This window comes from Spermophilus citellus, assembly GCF_964194105.1.
Source record: "Spermophilus citellus genome assembly, chromosome: 13".
Taxonomy (NCBI): Eukaryota; Metazoa; Chordata; class Mammalia; order Rodentia; family Sciuridae; genus Spermophilus; species Spermophilus citellus.
The window spans coordinates 14,214,882-14,237,260 of record NC_138193.1 but is presented as its reverse complement, the minus strand read 5'-3'; positions in this window follow the sequence as shown (position 1 = coordinate 14,237,260).

Sequence of the window (22,379 nt, the reverse complement as noted above, 5' to 3'; positions counted from 1 at the left end):
GCAGAGACCCTGGAACCCAGCCACAGATCCCTGGAGAGATTTGTGGGTGCCACGTGGGAGAGTGGAGCCCGAGTGGAACCCTCTGCAAGAGGAGCAGGGAGTGTCGCAGATGTGAAAGGTCAGTCTCAGGACCTGGGACAGAAACAATCTTGCCTTTGAAATAGACTCAAGGATCATGCAGTTAAGAGCTTTCCAGAAAGCCTTGGGACAGAAAGAGATGAGACTAGGTTGTGATCCTTGAAAGGGAAGCTGCACCTGTGGTCTCCTACCGCTGGGGACAATGACAATGAATGAAATATTTGCTCAACACAGGCTCCCCCCGCCCAAGCCTCTGGAACACAGGAGCACTTTCACCCATCCCAAAGGAGGGGTTGAAAAAAGAAGGAAAGAAGAGGGTGGTCCTGAATGTTGGCTAGCTTCTCGCTGAGCAAACCAGCCAGGAGCTGGAAGGGAGGCTGCAAATGTCAGGTGGGTGGTGTCTTAGTCCATTTTTTTTTTTTGTGGCTATAACAGAATACCTGAGACTGGGTGATTTATAAAGAAAAAAGGTTTATTTGGGCTCATGGTTCTTCTGGTGAGGACTTGTGCTTCGTCAACTCATGGTGGAAAGTGAAAGGACAAGAGGAGCACTGGCAAGAGAGAACCCAAGGGCATAAGGTGCTCCCCAGCCCACCTCCCAGTCTTGGTGGTGACCACCTACTCAGGACACACAGACAGAGTGGGCGGCGAGGGGAAGTTTGCCTGAAAGGAGAGGAAGTCAGGATAGGGAGGTTCCTTCCACAGAATCTAAAATGAAATTTGCAAAGTGGGCGAAGCTGTCAGGGAAAATGCCCGAGGCACCCCCAAGACCACGGCAAGATCCTGGGAGAGATTGACAGGAGAAAGCCCCTCCCATGAGGATCGGCCACACCTGGGTCCCTGGGACCCCATGGCTCACTGTGAGGTGAGGCCTCGACTGCCGCCCCAGGGACACCCGTGGACAGGGAGCTCCGCCCCAGGGCCGGGCGACCTTCCTGGTGTATCCCAGTCCCCAGTAGGGCACCAGGAGGAGGTATGGCAACCAGCCTCCTGGTGTCCACCGTGCAAGGTCCTTGTGGCCCCTCGTGACCAATGGAGGTCCCCTCGCCCGCCCGACTCCCCCCTCCTGGGGCCGCAAGGGAGAAGTGATCTTCCTGGTGGAGATCAAGGTCTCAGCCCAGATGGAGCCTGGGGAGCCGGGGGCTGGAGATGACTCTGCCCTGTGTCAGCAGGGACACAGCAGGGACAGTGGGAAGGACCGCTCAGGGTGGCCCAGCTCACTCACCCTGCACCTGCTCCTTCGTCTGTCCTTCCTCCCACCCCCAAACCCACTGCCTCGGGCCTGGGGCTCCCTTTGAGCCTCCTGGTCTCCCGCCCCCAGGCCAGTAGCCCTGACCCCTGGACAGGCACCTGGGGTAGGCTAGGCCTGCTGCGGGGTGGCAGCTGGGCCCCAGGGGACCACAGAAACCTTTGCTCCTCCCTGGTCTGGGGACCAGGGACTCGGACACCAGGAGGGTCGTCCCAGGATTCCCCGGGAGCCTATCTGCTTCAGCCAGCGTTCCTTGCCCGTAACCAACGCCTCCATGTGTTCAAAGACAGTAGTTACCTGCATCATGAGATTTCTAAACTAAAACATCTTGGCCCCTCTGGCCTTTGCTTGGCAAAGTGCAAGATCCACTCAGGCGGAGAGACAGCAAACAGAACCAGCTGCCAGTTGCAGTGTGCGCCTATGGTCCCAGCAGCTGGGAGGCCGAGGCAGGAGGATGGCAAGTTAGAGGCCAGCCTCAGCAATTTAGCAAGGCTCCGACCAACTTAGTGAGACCCTGTCTCAAAATAAGAAAAGATTCAGTGCCCCTCGATTCAATCTCCAGTACAAAAAATAAAAAAAGAATAAAAAACCATCTGACGGGGATGCGTCCTCTAATCATCCAACACTCTGTCTGCAGGCTGCTTCAAGTGGAGTCAGTTCAACCCCTTGGAGCATCAGAGCCAGCAAGAGACGAGCTGCTGTGGGGCTGGGCGGCGAAATTCGCGGAGCCTCCTGTATCCCTCTTCAGATTCACTCTGGGCCATGAAAGGGAACACCTAGGAGGGACATGGTTTCCAGGGAGGGTTCAGTGGCTCTTAGTTCATTTAGAGCTGTGCAGCGGTCACCACCAGGTGCCTGCAGGTGATCCTCACCACCCAGAGGAAACCTCCTTCCTGGGCCTCCCTCCCCCCGGCCCTAGGCAACCAGCTCTGCCTCTGCTGAGCTGGGTCCCCGGGATTCCAGGTGGCTGGGATCAGAACATGTGGCCTTTTGTGACTGGTCTCTTTCATTTATGTTCTCAAGGCTCGTCCCTGTCCCATGTATCAGGTGGTTGACATTTGAGGGGCTTCCAATGAGGCCACTTTGAATAATGTTGCTGTGGACATTTAAATGCGAGTTTTAGTGGCACATGCCTGTCATTTCTCTCAGGTGTGAGCCAGGGGTGGACTGGCGGGCCATGGGGTGACTTCTTGCGTAACATTTGAGGAAACACCGGGCGCTTACCAAAGCAGTGGCGCCAGCCCCAGCAGCTGTGTACGAGAGCTCCCGTGTCCCCATGTCCCGGCTGACCGCTGACCGCTGACCGTGTTAGTGCTTGTCTTCTTATCACCACCTTCCTGGTGTGTGCAGTGATATCTCGTTGTTTTAATTCACATTTCCCTAAGGGTGATGGATGTGGAACTTGTCATCGGCTTTAGAGTCTGTGACAGGCTGATTAATTTTGACTGTTGTTAAATGTCGTGATGAGTATGTGGCAGTCACACGTACCGCGTATCACTGGGATCCATTTCCACACATTCATAGAGACATGGAATAGGACTGGCCCCATTCAGCCCCCAGGACTTCTGCTTGCCCCCCTCCCTCTCCCAAGGCCCTCCTGGTTCTCCTTCTATGCAGCTGTTTACTGGTTTTTTGTTGATGTGCCTGTCACCAGACACATGGACAAAGGAAACGTCCGTCAGCCCAATGGAGTCTTACTCGGCCATAAAGAGGAATGAAATGAGGCATTCGCTGGTCAGGGGGTGGAACTGGGGAACATGGTGCCAAGTGAGAGAAGCCAGACTCAGCGGGTGGAATGTCTTCTCTCATCTGTGGACGCCGGAGAGAAACAGGGAATTTTTAAAAGGGAGGAAACTGCCCGGAGCATGGTGCACACCTGTAATCCCAGCTGCTGGAAGGCTGAGGCAGGAGGATCTTGAGTTCAAAGCCAGCCTCAGCAACTGTGAGGCCCTAAGCAACTCAGTGAGACCCTGACTCTAAATAAGATATAAAGAGAGTGGGGACGTGGCTCCGAGATTAAGCGCCCCTGGGTTCAATCCCCAGTATGTATGTATAAATAAATGAATAGATGGAGGGAGGAATCCATGGGAACAGCAAATACATCTCAGTGAACTCCACTTTGCGTCTGTCTGTCTGTCTTCAGTGCCTATTATTTTGTGAATCTTCAAGAGACGCAGGGTCGTGGGTCCATTGCCCTGGACCATGGCGGACAGCTGATGGGGTCCCCCAGTGCTGGGGTGCACACGTGGAAGCCAGTCTGGTGAACCTGGTCAGGGTCACCGTCTCTGCAAGTCCAGACATTTTAAGCGTCTACCCGGGACTTTATCAGGGGTGATTTTGGTAAATGTAAGAAGAGCAGAGCAGACAAAAATTTGCCTCCTTGAAAAATCATGAAAATGCTGCTGTTTGCCAGGAGAGAGGGAGTCAGGCCCAACGTGTCCCTGTGCTGAGCAGCGGCCGGGCTCCACAGGCCCGCCCCACTAGTGGTCCTCTGCCTCTGAAGTGGCTCCCTGGTAGCCGAGACGTGGCCCCTGCATTCTGGCCGGGCTGAGCTGTCTCGGCTGGAGGAGGGAATCCAGACTCACAGGTAGCCATGAGGTCCTTGGTGACCACATGCTAGAGTCCCCCAAGTGCTGGCACCAACAGTCTACTCAGTGCACCTGTGTCTTCTCAGGAGCATCCACCCTCTGGGGACATTTTCCAGCCACAGAAATGGACCTGGCCTCTTTGGAGCCACCATGACCTGACACAGGCCCTCAGAGAGTGTCCCCTTCTCTGCTTTCTATGGGTGACTCTGCTTGCCCTGTGACTACATGTCCTGGCCTCCTCCAGAGGCCTGGCTGAAGCCCATCTGTATCCCTGTGGATTCTCTGCACTGCCGCAGTCTGGCTGGGCATGAATAACCAAGCCGCCACAAAGCCTTGTAGGTTCAAACAGCAACTACTGTATTTCAACTCTTACCGGCACCGCACGCGCGCTTTTCCGCCAACGCCACCCACGCGGCCTTCTCCAGGGACACACCACACACCAACTGGCAATCCCTCCTCCGGAAATCCCTCCTCCGGCACTTCCCAAACCAATGGGAACTCTCCGGGAATCCCTGCGAGAACTCCAAAGTAGCAGGCACCCCATTGCTGGACAGTAAGGGTCAGATATACAATACAATCAATCCAGCATCACAGCAATTATATATAGCTTAACTCAAATCATCATCTCAATGGTTCGCTGGTCACCTTTCAAACATTCCCTCTGGCAAATGACAGGCGTCGTTCTGACCGGCTGTGGCTCTCAACACTGTACCTCCTTATCCCACGGTGGCCCCCCAGCCCGTGGTGGCCTCTGATCTGAGCCCTGTCCTTGATATGATAATATGGCCTTAACTCCAGCACCTCAAGTCGTGATATGGGATTGTTTTCAGTGGGAAGACCAAGATGAAAAGGGACCCTTCAGGGCCTGTACGGTAAGGCCACACTTGAGCTGAGCCTGCAGGTGGCCTGGCTTGCACAGCGCCTTTCTGCTGAGCTCCTGTCTTGGTGGGAGTCAGAGACCCCACTCCTTGGAGCTTCTCATGGGCCACTTTTCAACACTTCTGGGCAGGACTCTCTGTCCTGCTGGGGGTGGGGGTGGGGGTCCAGGCCTCCATGCTCTGACTCCTGACCCAGCCTCTCCCACTGCCTCCTCGCCTGGGCCAGGGTAGGAGAAGACCTCAAAGGCGCCCCTCACTCCCCAGCCTCTCCTAAAGGAGATGAGTCCCTCCAGGTTGGGGAACAGACGCTGGAGGAGGCCCAGGCGCATCTCAAGACCTGCATTGCGATCTTAAAGCTAATCTTTATCATTTACTTCCTTATTACAAAGTAAGACGGATGTCAAGATAGACATGCAGATCCGTGGAACAGAATCGAGAGTGGAGAAATAGCCTCCCACTTGCACGGACCATTTCTTTTTGACAAAGACACCAAAGAAATTCAGCATGGAAAGTATGACCTTCAGTGAAAGGTGCTGGACAAAACGGACCACCCTCTGCTAAAAGCAGACCCTCAATCCTTCCTTCACATGGCATAAAAATGGGTTCAATGGGAAATTGTACTCCACGTACGTATAACACGTCAAAATACACTCTACTGCCATGTCTATCTAACTAGAACAAACAAAAAAAGAAAGGAAAATGGATCCAAAATAGATTATAAATATAAATGAAAGTGCTAGAACTAGGAAATGGTTAGAAGAAAACAGGAGAAAATCTTACCACCTTAATGTTGGTGCTATTTGTGGAAATCAATAGGTAAAGTGCAAATCATAATAGAAACAATATATTCACCGAACCTCATAAAAAATTAAATTTTGACTTTCAAAAGACACTTAGGAAAATGAAAAGAAAAGCCACAGACTGAGGAAACATTTGCAAAATATTTATATGGCAAAGGGATTATATCTAGAACTGATTAAAAATTATTTCAAGGGCTGGGTTATGGCTCAGAGGTAGAGCACCCGCCTAGCATGCATGGGGCACTGGGTTTGATTCTCAGCACCACATAAAAATAAAATAAAGATGTGTCCACCAAAAACTAAAAAATAATAATAATAATAATTATTAAAAAATCTCTCCCTCTCTAAAAAAATAAAAATAAAACAATTAATAAAATAAAATAGAGATATTGTGTCCACCTATAACTAAAAAAATAAATATTCTTAAAAATTATTTAAAGAAGACAAACAACATAATGTTTTAAATTGGCAAAATATCTGAATAGACTTTTTATAAGAGAATCTACAGGGCTGGCAAACAACACAAGAAAGGAGGTTCAACATCCTTAGTCATCAGGAAAATACAAGTCTCGAGACACCAGCCGACACCCACCAGGGACACGACTTATAAGGCTGACTGTGCGGAAGACCCAGAAACAACAGGGACCCTTGCTCACAGCTGGCGGGCGTGGAGAATGATCAGACCTCTCTGAAGAGCATTTTGCTAGTTTTCTAAATATTAAAAATGCCGTGTGACTCAACCATTCCTGTGTGGTTATTTACACCCCACACACAAAAAAGTGAAGGCACAGATTCACACAAAGAATTGAGCCCAAATGTTCGTGAGAGCTTTATTTGTTGCCAAAAACTGAAAACAACCCAAATGTCCCCAGGAGGTGACAGGATGAACAAATTGCCATTTAACCATACAGTGGGGTGCCACCCAGAAAGTAGCAGCGAGGAATGATTGACACTCAGAACTGCAGGATTGAACCTCAAAATGACTGTGATGAATAAAACAAACAAACAAAAAGTATACATTGTATGTCTCCAGTTACAGAAAATTCTGGAAAGTGTAACTAGTCTACAGCAACACAGAGATAGTCAGTAGCTGCATATGGGGAGAGGGGGTGGAGAGTGAGCGGGGACTGCAGAAGGGGCAAAGAAATCCCCAGGGGGTTCATGGAGATGTTCATTCTCTTAAGTGCAATGATACATTCAAAGATGTATGTCAAAGCCCCTCCAATTTCCATTCTGATCAGATACAATTTATTAACTGGCGATTTGTCAGTAAAGCTGCCAAGCTGGGGAGATAGCTCAGTTGGTGGAGTGCTCGCCTCACCTGCACAAGGCCCTGGGTTCAATCCCCAGCACCACCCAAAAACAAAAACAGCAGCAACAACAAAAACTGCCCCCAAAGTGACATTTCTGTTTTGGAGATGCTCATTGAATGTTTTGCAAATGAAATTATCTAAGAGCTGGAATGTGCTTCCAGATAACACAGAAGTGAGCCAGGTGGAGCACGCCTAGAATCTCTGTGGCTCTGGAGGCTGAGGCAGAAGGATCGAGAGTTCAGAGCCAGCCTCAGCAAAAGCGAGGCCTAAGCAACTCAATGAGACCCTGTCTATAAATAAAATACGACACAGGGCTGAGGACGTGGCTCAGCGTTTGACTGACCCTGAGGTTAATCCCAGGACCAAAAGAAAAAAATAAATCTGCATAGTGCAGGGGCATCAAAGTGGTGTCATAACCGAAATGTGACTGAGGAATTGAAAGTGTCCCCTGAAGTCCTCCCAGCACCCAGACCCTCAAGGGGGAGCTTCATTAGCCCTCATTCCCAGACCGTGAGGGGTCCCCATTGTGGTCACAGTGGATGGAAAGTTCCATGCCTGCTCAGTCAGGCCAGGCCCTCAAATAAGGAGCCCGTCCTACAGCGTTGCTTGACCGTCTGGTGAGCACTGCACTCTCCATCTCCAGAGGATTTTACTACCTGCGAGAGTTTGGTGACCAGCAGCTGTGGGGATCGATGGCACTGGTGGGCATTCAAACGGGGCAGGAGGACACTCCTGCAAGGTCACTGAAGTCCATAAGGGCAGCCCAAGAATGCTGCGAGAGCAAATGGGTCTTGAGTGACTGTGAATCCGCAGAAGGTTGTCCACGGGAGGTGCCTTGTTAAGGTGGCCTGCACATGTGCCTTCCTAGTTAAACATTGTAACTTTATGCAGTATGCAGTGTTGGGAAAGGTGACACAATCTGGTGACATCAGCAACACTGGTGGTGGAAAGACCTTGAACATTCTCTCCCCTTTCAAAAGTAATAAGAACACTGACCAAAAAAAATCATCAATTTCAACTTTCTGAGAAACTCTGGAAATTAACCAAATGCACGTGGCCCTCAGGGATTGTTCATAAAGTTTACAGAATAATTGAATTTCACCAGTAATCGGGGCCTTGAAGCATGTCACTCACTCTGTTCCCATCACCCTCTCTCAGGTCCTCCGATGGCAGAGACAACCAGTGTGGCGGTTCTCTGGAGGACCCCGCTCGCAAGGCTGGCTTACCTGACCTCATTGGGGGTTGGCCCAGTTTGAAAAGCCGTTTCCTAGGGGCCACTTAGAGGCAGTTGTTCAGCTTCCCAGGTGGTGGGGACAACCCGCGAGCCCAAAGCTGAAAGATGGGGCAATGGAGTGTCCACAGGGCCTCTGGGAAGCTCCGGCAGCCCTGGGAATCGAGAAGGCTGTGAGCAAGGAAGGCTCCATGCATGCCCAGAAGGTGCGGCTTCTCCGGGAAGACCAGGGGGTCCTGGGTTCTCCCTCCAGCTGCACAGCAGACGGGTCCACATCTGAGGTCAAGGTCAGGACGTTAGCTGCCTGGGTGAGTGTGGAAGACCCCCCCCCCCCAACACTACACAGAGCACCTCTGCACACACAGGGGAGGTGGCTGGCTCCAGAGCCTCAGAGAAACCTTTGATCCATCATTAGATGACCATCAAGGTAACTAAAAGGAGAATTCTGTTATTAGGGGAACTGGCCAGCCAGATATGAGAATGGAAAGCCTCATGAATGGCCGTCCACACCCAAGAGCTAGGGAAGCAACAGCATGGGGTATCCAAGTCCAAGGGCTAGAACCAGGAACCTGATGTCGGAGATTCAGTCCACGGCTTAAGGCCCAGGAAAGTGCAAGGCCATGGGTCATGTCCTGGAGGACAAGGCCAGAGACTCTGGGGTGTTTATGTCTGAGAAAAGAGAGGAAGGTTGTCCAAGCTTCATGAGAGAGAGGGAGGGAGAGGGAGGGGGAGGGAGTGGAGGGAGAGGGAGGAAGGGGGAGAGGGAGGGGAGGGAAGGAGAGGGAGGGGGAGAGAGTGGAGGGAGAGGGAGGAAGGGGGAGAGGGAGGGAAGGGAGGGAGAGGGAGGGGGAGGGAGGGAGGGGGAGGAGGAAGGAGGAGGAGGAGGGGGAGGGAGGGAGCGGAAGGGAGGGGAAGGGAGGAAGGAGGAGAGGGAGGGGGAGGGAGGAAGGGGGAGAGGGAGGAGGAGGGAGGGAGAGGGAGGGGAAGGGAGGGAGAGGGAGAAAAAAGGGGAGGGAGGGAGGAGGAGGGGAAGGGAGGGAGAGGGAGAAAAAAGGGGAAGGAGGGAGGGGGAGGGGATGGGGGAGGGAGAGGGAGGGAGGGGGAGGGAGGGGAGGGGGAGGGAGGGGGATAAAAAAGGGGAGGGAGGGAGGGGGAGGGGATGGGGAGGGAGGGGGAGGGAGGGAGGGGCAGAGGGAGGGGAGGGGGAGGGAGGGAGAGGGAGGGGAAGGGAGGGAGGGGGAGAAAAAAGGGGAGGGAGGGGGAGGGGATGGGGAAGGGAGGGGGAGGGAGGGGGAGAGGGAGGGGTGGGGGAGGGGGTGGGGGAGGGGGTTGGAGTGGGGGAGAGGGAGGGGGAGGGAGGGGGAGAGGGAGGGAGAGAAAGAGAATATTTTTCTTTCCTTTGCCTTTCGGTTCTGTTTGGCCCCTCAGCTAACAGGTGGTGACTGCCCACGTGGGGTGAGGGTAGAAGGTCCCCACTCAGTTCTTGGATCACATGCCAATCCCCTCTGAAGCACCGTCACAGATGCTTAGAAACAAGGCTTGAACAGGCATCTAGGTGTCCCTTCATTCAGTTGACTCCTGGAACTAACCACCACAGGTATTCATTGCAATCCCCAAGGGAACTCCCAAGAAAATAACTAAAAAAAAAAAAAATAGAAAATAGATGGTAATAGTCACTAGAAATATATTTATTACAAAAGAGTGTGCTAATGGAAAATTAGAAGAACAAAAAGACATTAGATATATAGAAAATAAATAGAAAAAATAGCAGATGTAAACCCTACCCTACCAGTAATTACATTAAGTGTAAACCAATTAAAATTTTAAATTAAAAGGCAGAGAAGGGTAAAATGTGTAAAATAAACAAACAACATGATCCAACTGTGCGCTGTCGGTAGAGGCTGCTTTGAAGTTCAGGCAGTTAGGTTGAAAGCAAAGGGTGGGAGAGAAACACCCGTGCAATAGTAGCAAAGAGAGCTCCGTTGCTGCACTGCCATAAAATCTAGGAAAAGCTGGCAGAAGGAAGGGAATAGTAAAAATAGAGCAGAAATAACACAATAAAGAATAGAAAACAACAGAGAGAAAACCCCACAAAACCAAAAGTTAGAAAAAGATCAAGAAAACTGACAATCCTTTGGCCGGACTCACTAGGAAAAAAGAGAATAGTCAAATTCCTAAGATAAGGAATGAAAGAGGGTCAGTCATGCCAACCTTTTGGAAACCAAAACAATTTCAAGGAAATACTATGAACAATTCTATGCCAACAAAGGGTATTACCCAGAGGACACCAGTCATTTCTAGACAGATACGAACTATCAAAACTAACTCCAGAACATGATCCTTTAACAAGTTAAGAGACCAAATTAGAAATTTGAAAAGCAAAACAAGACAAAACCCTTCCCACAAGGCAGATCTCAGGACCCTGTCGAATTCTACTGAATGTTTGAAGAATCCACACAAATCCTCAAGAAACTCTTCCAAAAAGTCGAAAAGTCAGGAAGAGTTTCCAGATCATTCTGTGAGACCAGCATTTCCCTGACACCAAAAGCAGACAAAGACATAACCAGAAAAGGAAACTGCAGACCAACAGCCCTGTGATTATAGATACAGAAGATTTCAACAAAATGCCAGCAAAACCAGATCCAGCAACATGTGAGAAGATTCTACGCGGTGATCATGGAATCCGTGGAGAGAAAGAATATTTGCAGGATCTAGAACTCAACAATAAAAAGACAAATTTTCCGATAAAAATGGGTGAGGAATCTGGAGAGATATTTCTCCAGAGAAGATATACAAATGGCCAAGAGCACCATTAGTGACCAGGTCACGAAAGAGGTCTCCTCATTGGCCTTGTCCACAATAGATGGGACCAAACCCAGAGCTGGTGACTATGTTCAGCCACACCCCCCTGGGGCTTCACAGAGCCTGGGGTGTGGGTTATCACTCATGGCCCAGCACAAAGATGCCCACAGATCCCACAGCCTTGAGGGTCAGAGGAGCAGGTACCAGTCCCAGAATCCCTTGCTGCTCTCCTTCCAGTCACATTACAGTGAGGCATTTGCTCATATTGTGCTTGTCCCCTTAAGGTCTTATAGAACTGAAGGTTGTGGCTTTGTTTGTATGTTCATCTGCTTGTTCCTGCTGGGGCTCCTACCTGAAGGGCCCCAAAGCCTCATTCGTTGGCTGTGGACATCTATGGGAGCGGTTCTCTCAGGGAACTTTCCAATCATTTCCCAGGGACAGTCCTTGGCACCCTGGCACCACCAGTGCCAGGTGATCAGACGTGGCAGGTTGCCCCTGCCAGGAGGGGAAATCCAGCGCACAACCTACCTAGAGGGCATGTCGTGGAAGGGGACAGAGGCAGAGATCTGTGGAGTTCTGTGGCTGGGAGACGGGACCTCAAGGGGAAGCTTTGAAGGCTGCAGGAACCTACTGTGCGCAGGTTTGTGGAGAGGAGTAAATGAAACAAGGCAGCCGCACACAAGCACGCTCAGAGCAGTTGATGCTCAGGAATTGCTGGCCGCAGCAACAAGAGGGTGGAGCACAACAGCTGCTTGCAAAAGAGGAGGCCCATCGAGGAGGCCATTTTGCAGAAAAGACAGAGGCCTTCTGGCTGGGATTGAAGCTTCAGGAAGGTCGGGGTACTGCTGGGATGCCCCAGAGTCACTGGGAAGAAACCAGCGGTTGGCTGCAACCAGGGCCCTCTTGAGGGTCGGGAATCATGGTAGAGTGACTGCCTGGCAAACGGTTCTCAAAGATCTGTGATGTGTTACACTCCCTGTCTCACAAGACCATCGCAGTAACAGCTGAGTGTTTGGGCTGATAGAAGACGAATGCAGTAGTGGTGCTGTAGTGACGGCTACGGCCATGGTGGTGGCAGTGGGGATGGTGGTGGTGATGATGGTGGTGGTGGTGGTGATGATGGTGATAGTGGTGATACTAGTGATGGTAGTGATGGTGGTGGTGGTGGTGGTAATGATGATGGTTTTGGTGGTTGTGATGGTTTGATGGTGGTGGTGGTGACCATGGTGTTGATGTAGTGGTAATGATGGCGATGGATGGTGGTAGTAGTTGTAGTTGTGTTGATGATAGTGGTGGTGGTGGCAACAGTATTATTGGTGGTGATGGTAGTGGTGGTGGTGGATGTGGTGGTGTTGTTGGTGGTGATGGTGGTGTTGGTGGTGGTGGTGATGGTGATGGTGGTGGTGGTGGTGGTGGTGATGGTGGTGATGATGGTGGTGGTGGTGGTAGTGGTGGTGGTGGTAGAGGTGTGAAGCATGTTTATAACTCCTTAGTATTAAGTTTACTGGAGAATTGTTTGGTGTAGCCAAAACCAAAAGCGAGCTGCACATACCTTTGTCAGTCTGAGAGTGAAAAATCAAAACAGACCTTCTGATATGATTTACTAAATCTCCCCATGAAGAAGACAGTCTGGTGGCTGTTTTTCCTTAATTATGCTCTGATTTTATAATCTGAATCTCATCCAACAATGTCAATAGGAAGGTTTTGATTTATATTGCTCTAGCTTTGTTTCATCAAGGATGCCACAAGTCGGGCACTGTGGCACATATCTGTAATCCCAGCGGCTTGGGAGGCTGAGATAGGAGGATTATGAGTTCAGAGCCAGCCTCAGCAAAAGCAAAGCTCAAAGCAACTCAGTGAGACCCTGTCTTTAAATAAAATACAAAATAGGGCTGGGGATGTGGCTCAGTGGTCCAGTTCCCCTCGGTTCAATCCCTGGTACCACCACCCCCCCCAAAAAAAAAAGGAGGCCACAAAATCCATGTGTGTTCTCTTTCCACATTGGTTCCTGGAGTCTGTGGTCTTTGCAGTAGCTTAGTTTATCACTAGTGCTGTGAACGGAGTTTCCCTTTTCATTTTTACAGTACTGGGGGTTGAACCCAGGAGCACTCTACCAGCAATCTACATCCCAGCTCATTTTATTTTTCTATTTTGAGACAGGGTCTTGTGCAGTTGCTGAGGCTGCTCTCCAAGTTGGGATCCTCCTGCCCCAGCCTCTAGAGGCACCAGGATTATAGGTGTGTGCCACCATGCATGCCCAGCAGAGTCTCACTTGTAGAGCTTATTTAAAGGTCAGGACTTTTATTCAACCATGAGGATCCAAATTATGCCATTTTCAGGAAAATGGGTGGAGTTTGGAAACATTATGTTAAGTGAGACAAGCCAAACTCAGAAAGTCAAGGTTGAACGTTTGTTCTCATAAGTAGAAGCTGGAAAGAAAAAAGGGAAAAAGTGGGAGGGGTCTCATGACCTAGGAGAGCAGTGGACTGGAAGGCAGTGAAGCTTCTTTTCTGTCACTTTGACTCACCTGCTGCTCCTTTTCCTTGTGTTTTGATGATCCCTCTGTAACTAGGTGGTTTTCACTGTTTTGTATTTTAAGTTGTTAGTGTCACTCTTGCTATTTGTACTTTTTAAAGAAAATGAATTCTTCCTTAGCAGTGGTATGTAATTAATTTATTTATTTTTGGTACCAGGAATTGAACCCAGGAGCACTTAACTACTGAGCCACATCCCAAGCCTTTTAAAATTTTTATTTTGAGACAAGGTCTCTCTAAGTTGCTTGGACATCACTAAGTTCCCGAGGCTGGCCTTGAACTTGCGATCCTCCTGCCTCAGCCTCCTGAGCTGCTGGGATTTCAGGGGTATGCCACTGTGCCTGGCTAGCAGTCATATTTTAAATCAGAATTTTGAAAAATACAGCACGAAATTAGCTGTAAATAGGTGTGATTATAAAATGTGTTTAGAGGATGCTTCTCCCTGGGGCGTTTATTTGAAACCCTGAGAGAATACCATGCCGTACCTGTGGTCACTGATGAAAAGACCTGAGGGTCCATCTCTGGTCACTAGAAGACACTGTAGGTCCATCAGTGTCTGCTCCCAAGAGGCATCGACAAGCTTGGAGTTGATAAAGTTTGTGGGCAGGGGATTGACCACAATGGAGGATTGTCTGGATTAGAGGAGGGTGTGTAGCTCGGCTGCGTGGCTGAGGATGTGGACATTTTATTGATCAGAAATGAGGATGGGGCACCTTTATCTGTTCCCAGGAGTCTGCAGGGGGGGACTGGCATAAGTGGTGACCACGGGAAGAAGACTGACTTCACCAGAAGAGAGATGGAGCCGTGTATGCCAGTCATCCTGCAGTCAGGACAAGGGGACGCCGGGGCAGGCACCCAGTGGCCAAACCCTGGTGGCCAGAGGTTGCTCTGGGGAGCATTGGAGGAGGCAATGACAGTGTCATTTTTTTTAACCCGATGTGGTGGAGCCTGGCTGTAGCCCCAGCTGCTCAGCAGGGGAGGCGGGCGGATGGCGAGCGCCATGAGTTGAGACCAGCCTGGGCCACATAACCAGACCCTGTCTCCAGAGGAAGGAAAGGAAAAGGACTGTCCTGCATCCTGCTTGCTTTGTGCTTTTGAATGTCAACGATTCCACTTGTCGGAGGCTTCTTAATTGTGATTTACAGACACGTTGTCACCCTGATGGCCCTTTTCCCATGCAGCCCAAGACGCAGCACTGACCTGGTAAATGACATGCTGTGACGAGTTTTCTGGTTACCTCAAGGGTGGTGTGTGTTTCACTTCTGTCCTCGCAGAGCCAGTAGAGAGAACCCACGAGGGTTAATCCAGCCCCCTCCCCAGTGCAGACTGCTAACTCATCTCATCCAACAGGTACGATGGCGCATCCTCTGTGACCTCCCACAGGAGCCCAGAGTGCCTTGAGCCATCTGTTTGGGTGCTCCTATCTGCTACGAATTGTTTGTCCTGTCAGTCAAGCTGAAACTTGGTACCCGTAATGCCACTTTTTTGTATCTAGTTCTTTCTTTCTGTTTTTCTGGCAAGGATGGAAAGGCGGCGTGGAGGGAGCATCTACGAACTGCTCACCTGCCCACGATGATTTAAGCTCAGAATCTGGGAGAGTATTTAGAAACCTGGGGCCATCTCCATGGCCACAATATCCTTACCGTGTGTCACCGCGTCTGTGGTGGACGGAGACACTGGCTCATCCATTGACAGTTGGCAGGCACATGCACGGGGCTCGTGTCCTCTTAGTCCAGTGATGGCCAAGGCCACGGTGCCTCCCTGCTCCCCAGCCGCATGCCCCAGTCCTTCAGTGACCTTCATTGTCCTTAGGGCAATTCTTTTCTCTCTGTGACCTAGAATTTCCTGTTACAGATGCTCGTCCTCCCCCTCCTGTCAGCCTTGTTCACGCTGAACGTGCCTTTTCCCGTACTCAGGTAAGTAGCTGGGCCCTCAGCTGCTGGTCCCCTTCAGCGCTGGCCAGTGTCATCGTCTATCACTTCTGTCCGACATCTTCAGTTCCTAGAGGAGGTTGCCTGTGTAGGTGGACCTTAGCCTCGAGAGGCCACAGGTCCCGGGAGGCCTGGTGATAGTTTGGGGGATGTGAGAGTCGTATTCCTCACTCACACTCACACTCACACACACACACTCACTCATACACACACTCACACACACTCGCAGTCACACATATTCTCACACACACTCACCATGCACACCGTCACACATACTCACACGCACTCACACATACTCGCACACATGCACACACTCACATACTCTCACACACTCACACATACACACTCACACACACTCACACGCAGTCACACATGTTCTCACACACTCACATGCACACTGTCACACACACTCATGCACTCACACATGCACACACTCTCACACACTCACGCACTCACACATGCACACACTCTCACACACTCACACACTCACCCACACACACACACTCTCACACACATACTCACACATATTCACACACTCACATACTCACACACATTCACACACACACACACTCACACACACACTCGGCTGAATCAATCACTCCTGCCTTAGGATCCCTTCAGTCCAAGGAGTTTCTGAGCAAAAGACACAGATCCTGACTCAGCAAAAAGACCCCAGATGGGTGCAGAATCCCTGCGGGCCTCCCGTCCATCCTCCCCTCGAGGAGGGCCATTCCAGAGCACTGTAAAACCACCCGTTCCTCGTGTCTCCTTCCCCGTCAGAACCCAGCGGGGGTTTTGTGGAATAAAACCTGGGCAGTGGTTTTCCAAGTGCGGCCTCCCTTTGGTGCGATCATGTAGAGAGCTAAGCCCCAGCGGCTGCCATTTAAGGCCCCGTGGAGTTGAATTTCCTTAAGCCTTTATTCGACATCTTCAAAAATCAAATACAATGACGGCGACGATGATGATGACGACGACGATGATGTCTAGGAAACACGGGGTTCAGGACACTTCTGCACACGGGCCCCCAGGCCGGGCGGACGCTCTGGTTGTGCAGCGCTAACCCAGGGGGATGTGCCCAGGCCGCAGCAGGCCCACAGGCCACAGCAGGGCGGATCCACCAGGTTCTGGGTCCTGAACATGGCAGGGACCCTGGAGGCGTGACGGCCCAGGTGACACAGCTACAAGGTCAGTGCCAGTACCAGGTCATCCTGCCGTGAGACAAGTGTGCTGGAGGCTCAACCGTGAGTCCCAGGCAAGGTGACAAGCGGGGAGACGGAGTTTGAGTTTCACGGCCAGACAGAGCCAGGCAAGCTGTGCCCAGTGGCCACCCTCGCAGGGCCTGCAGGTGACAGGTGTAAGTCTTTCCAGGGCTCAAGCCACACCCTGAGTCCTCATCAGGACCTCACCACTGAATGACAAGCGGCTAGTTCTGATGCCTCCTGGGCCCTGGGTCCATGGGGTCACCACTGTCCCCTCCGTCCCCACGAGACCCTGGCTCTCAGTCCACATCACTCTGCCCCTTCCTCCTGGGCAGGCCAGCCTGGCGTCCTCTGCTACCCACAGGAGGGCACCTGCCCCGCGGCTCTGAACAAAAGGCCCAGAGAGGCAGGACTCCCCCCAGCGCCCAGAGAACCAAGCTCAGGCTGGGCACCGTGGCCCGTGGCTGAGATCCCAGCAGCTCAGGAGGCTGAGACAGGAGGATTGCAAGTTCAAGTTCAGCCTCAGCAATTTAGTGAGGTCCTGTCTCAAAAACAAACAAACAAAAAGGGCTGGGATGTGGCTCAGTGGTAAAGCAGCACCCCTGGATTCAATCCTAGTACCAAAACAAAATAAAAATACTGCAACCTGGGCTGGAAGCAGGTGACCCAAAGACTCGGAGGCCGAGGTAGGAGGATCGCAAGTTTGAAGCCAGCCTCAGTCATTTAGGGAGACCCTGTCTTAAAATTTTTTAAAAGTTTAAGAAGGGATGCGGATGTAGCTCAGTGGCAAAGCTCCCCTGGGCTCAGTCCTCTCACCACCCCCGCCCACCCCTCTAAACACAGAGTCACAAACCCAAAAGGACCTCGAGTCAGCAAACCAGAATTCAAAGGCCCATACTTTGCCCAGGAGGCCACCCGTTCTTCCTCCAGTTGTTCTCAGCTGGAGCACCCGGCCACCAGGAGAGAGGCCATGTCACCAGAGGTGGACACCGGGTGTGCACCAGGACCCCCAGCAGGGACACAGCCACGGCCCCAAATAATAAGGACAGTGTGAAAAAGAGAGGTTTAGCCCCAGTTCGTGCCGGGCCACTGTTCCCCGGGTTCAGGGACCGACGCCGCGTGACTCTTGACCTTCAAAACCGTGGCTTCCTCCTCTGTAAACAGCATCTCCATCCTCCCCATCCTCGCCCCAGCCCGAGCCGGTGCCGATCCCTCCACTCTCCCCGGGATACTCAGCCCCTCTGGCCACAAAGGTGCATTGGGAAAGGTGGCATCTGGGGCTCTCCAGCAGAGGACGAGGTGGGGACCCCGGGGCCACCCAGGGGACCCTGGACAGCTCGCTGGACTCCCAGCTGGCTCTGCACTCCCTCCAGCTGTCAGTCTCTGGGGGTGGGGGGTGGAAAGAGTCAAAAAGAAACCAGAGGGATTTGGGGTTTTTCCTTGGTTTTCTGTTGGTTTCGTGAGGTTCTGATCTGGTTTTCTGTTTTTATTTGTGTGCTTTAAAAAAAAAAAAAAGTGTAGTTTCCAGGTTGGGAGTGGGCGAGGGATCAGAGCCACGGATGCGAGGGGCACCCCGGCACCGGCATGCGACGGGCCTGGCTCTGCTGTGAGTTCTCAGGTTCCTCTGGTGAAGCCTGGTCTTGGGGTATCAAAATCCCCCCACACACCATGTTTTATCTGAGCTTGATTCTGCCCATATCATGGGAGGAGGTGAGCCATGGGCAGATGAGTTCTCCGGGGGGCACCGGCCAGGGACTCTCGCCCATGGACATGGCCCTTTCCCCTGGCTCCTGTCCCCTGCCAGGCCTCCTGGGATGTCTGCGTCCTCCCTGGAGAGCCAGTGGCTCTGGGCTAAGCAGCCTGAGGGGCCACGCCCAGCCCCTGCCTGTGCCAGGGACCTGGAGAGAGAGGCCAGAGTCTCGCCTTTGAACCTGGACACCGGACAGCCACGGGGTGAGGCTTACTGTGACCAAGAGTAGTTCTGCCAGGTGCAATTCTTATGCACCAGCTGTGTACGGGGCCAGGGAAGCCACCAGTGACCCAGCTGTGGACACAGGACTCAGCGGCTCCTCCAGACCTTGTCGTGTTCCAGGGACCACCCAGGCCCTTGGAGCAGCGGGGAGGGGGAACCCATTCCCGCCACACCCACTGGTGTCCTGAGTAGGAGATGTGCTGGGGGACTTTAGGTGGCACTGGAGGATAGGTGGGAAAGGAACGGGAAGTTGCAGCTTGGATTTTCTCTGTGTGTACACACTCACACGCTTGGACACCTCTTCTGTGGCTGGGCGCTGTGGTGCACACCTATAATCCCAGGGGCTCGGGAGGCTGAGCCAGGAGGATTGCAAGTTCGAGGCCAGCCTCAGCAACTTAATGAGACCCTAAGCAACTTAGGGAGACCTTGCCTCAAAATAAAAATTAAAAAGGGCTGGGGATGTGGCTTGGTAGTTAAGCATCCCTGGGTTCCATCCCCAGTACCAAAAAAAAAAAAAAAAAAAAATCTCCCTTGGTCTCAGTTTCCTGTGGACAATTTTCCACCCAGAGCCAGAGGAGTCTGAGGGCTCCTTGTGCCTCATCCACCGATGCACAGATGTTAATAAATAAATCCAAGAACCTGAAGCTCTGAAATGCCTTACTCCTCAGGCAGGCCACGGGGCAGCCCGCAGCTACGGTCTCCATCCAGGAATTTATCACTAAAAGTAATTTATTTCTGGAAAGCAGTAAAGGCCAGATGAGAGGGAGCCAGGCGTGGAGGTTGGAGAAATCCCAGCCTCCCTCCTGTCTCTCCCCAGAGGACGCCCCTGGCAATGCTCCTGACTCTGCTTCTTCAGTGAAAGGTTCTGGCCGACCGGGGAGGAATCCGCAGCTCGGGTCTGACGACGTCCCTTTTCTCTTCTGTGTCTCAGCCCCTCTGTGCCTGTTTCTCTGGCCTCTGTGGTGTTTTTGTAGAGCTCAGAATATCTGTTGGGTGTATGGGGATTTTTAAAATTTAACATTTACACCCACAGAACACACACTTGTTAAGGACACCTGAGATGACTTTTGACAAAGGGACACAACGGTGCATGCCACCCCCCCATATCCAGACAGAGGACCTCCCTGCCCCTCTAAGAACCACCCCAGCCTCTCCAATCCCCCTTCCCCAAGGAGTAACCGTGCTTCGGAGGCTCTTCTGCTCCCGAGGCTCTGCCTGTCCTAGAGCATCACACAAGCGTCACGTGAACACACACAGCACCATGGATACATGTGCAGGGCCTTCCCTCTTCAGCCTGTCCCTGAGACCCACCTGCTGTGGGGTGGCCCATGTGTTAAAGCCGTGGTGGGACGTGATGCAGATTTTTAGAGGTGGGGCCTATCTGGAGGTCTTTATGTCACTGGGGGTGTGTCCAGGAAAGAGACACTGGGACCCACCCTCCTTCCTCATTTCCTCTTTTGCTTTGGGCCATGAAGTAAGCAGTTTTGCTCCCCCACCTTTGCCATCCAGGATGTCCCTGAGACCTGAACACAGTGGTCCACTGGAGCATAGATAGAGCTTCCAGAACTGTGAACCCTAATGAACTTTTTCTCTTTATGAGCCAATTATCTCAAGTATTTTGTTATAGTAACGGAAAGCTGATGAGCACAGTCCCTGTTGAGGTACTGCCAATAGCCGGTTCTTACTCCTGAAGAGATTCCATCTGTTGAAGCCTCCAGGTTGTCTACCCATCCTCCCACCACGGGACACCCAGGTGCTCTGTCCATTCCCCTCCAGTGAGAGGAGCTGCTGTGCCCACTTCTGAAGGAACACTTCTGTGGATGTGTTTCTACATTTCTTGGGAAAAATCCTGAGGAGGGCAACTGCAGGATCACAGGGCAGGGTTTGTGGGGGTTTATGGAAACCTGTCCCATCTTGATGATGTCAGTCTTTTTAACTTCAGGGGGTGGTGTCATGGTATTTCCTGTGGTTTCAATTTTCATTTCCCCGAGGAGTAATGATGAGCGTTTCTCCACGTCCTTTAATGGCCACTTGCATATTCTCTGGTGAAGTGTCCATTCGAACTCCTTGTCCATTTTTTTATTGGATTGTTCATCTTTTCATTAGTGAGTTGTAAGAGTGCTTCACCATCTGGACGGTCATTCCTGTTCAGATGCTTTGAAAGTATTTTCTACGAATATATGACTTGCTAATTTATTTTCTGAATGATACCACTTATCAGCAGATAATTTAATTTGGGTAGAGATACATTTATTGAATTTCTTATTGTTCATTGCCACCTGTGACCTATCGAACATTTGCGTGCCCCCAGGTTAGGAAGATATTCTTCTATGTTTTTTTTTCCTAAGAGTTTTATGACTTTATATTTAGGTCCATGATTCATTTCAAATTAACTTTTGTAAAATTGGAGAGAAAAGTTGACGGTTTGTTAGCTTGTTTCCACGGGAACCTCCAGTTAACTCAGCACCATTTTCTTTAGGACTTATTTCCCCATAGACTGCTTCGGTGCTTTTGCCAAAGACCGACTGCCCGTGGAGTGGGAGCATTTCTGGCTCCATATTCAGCTCTGCCGGTTCATTTTTTCAGTCTCCACCACAGTGCCACTGTTCCCACGTCAGGTAGCTCGCACGCTCCAAATTGTTCTTCTATTTCAAGATTATTTTATTTTATTTTATTTTTTAATAGATGGAGACTTTTTTTTAAGAGAGAGTGAGAGAGGAGAGAGAGAGAGAATTTTTTAATATTTATTTTTTAGTTTTCGGCAGACACAACATCTTTGTTGGTATGTGGTGCTGAGGATCGAACCTGGGCCGCACGCATACCAGGCGAGCGTGCTACCGCTTGAGCCACATCCCCAGCCCTCAAGATTATTTTAAATACCCTAAATTCCTTGTCCATATAAATTTTAGAATCAGTGTGTGAATTCTGCAAAAGATTTTTGTTTCTAGCATTATGATTTAGCATCATGCAGTAGCTACAGATCAGTTGGGGAAGAACTGACATCCTGACATCTTTAGCCATTTATTCAGGTCTTTACTTTCTTTCAATAATGTTTTATAGTCTTTCCTATTTTTTCTGTTCAGTACTGGAGCTGGAACCCAGGGCCTCCTGCATGCTAGGCAGGCGCCCCACCACTGAGCCATCCCCAGTTCCTTTCCTGTCTTTTCATTGTATCTATTCCTGAGTATTCTAGGCTCTTTGAAGATACTGTAACTGGAATATTTTTTTTTTTTTTGTACCAGGGATGGAACCCATGGGTGCTGACCCACTGAGCCTCATCCCCAGCCCTTTTTATATTTTATTTAGAGACAGGTTCTCACTAAGTTGCTTAGGGCCTTGCTGAGTAGCTGAGGCTGGCTTTGAACTCTTGATCCTCCTGCCTCAGCCTCCTGAGCTGCTGGTATCACAGGCATTAGCCACTGCTCTCAATGGGAATTGCTTTTCTAATTTAATTTCCCTGATTTTTGCTGCTACATATAAAAATATACATTGTCCTGTCTGGCAGGACACATCAACGTGGGCAGCAAACCTAGATGGGGAGGAATGAAGGGACAAGAGACAGCAAGACAGGAGTTCTGATCAAGCTGCAAACTTTTATTGTTCACACAGGGGTATTTATATGCTGGGGATGGGGAAGCTCTCTAATCAGCAATTGCTGGATGTGGGTGGTAAAACTGCCAGCTGCAAGATGTCTGATGATCCTGATAACCGTAGGATGTTCCAGGGAGATAGGTAGCTGCAGGATGCCTCCCGGGCAGGATGTCTCCCAGGGGGCTGTCAGGCTAATCTTTTAAGGAGAATTTC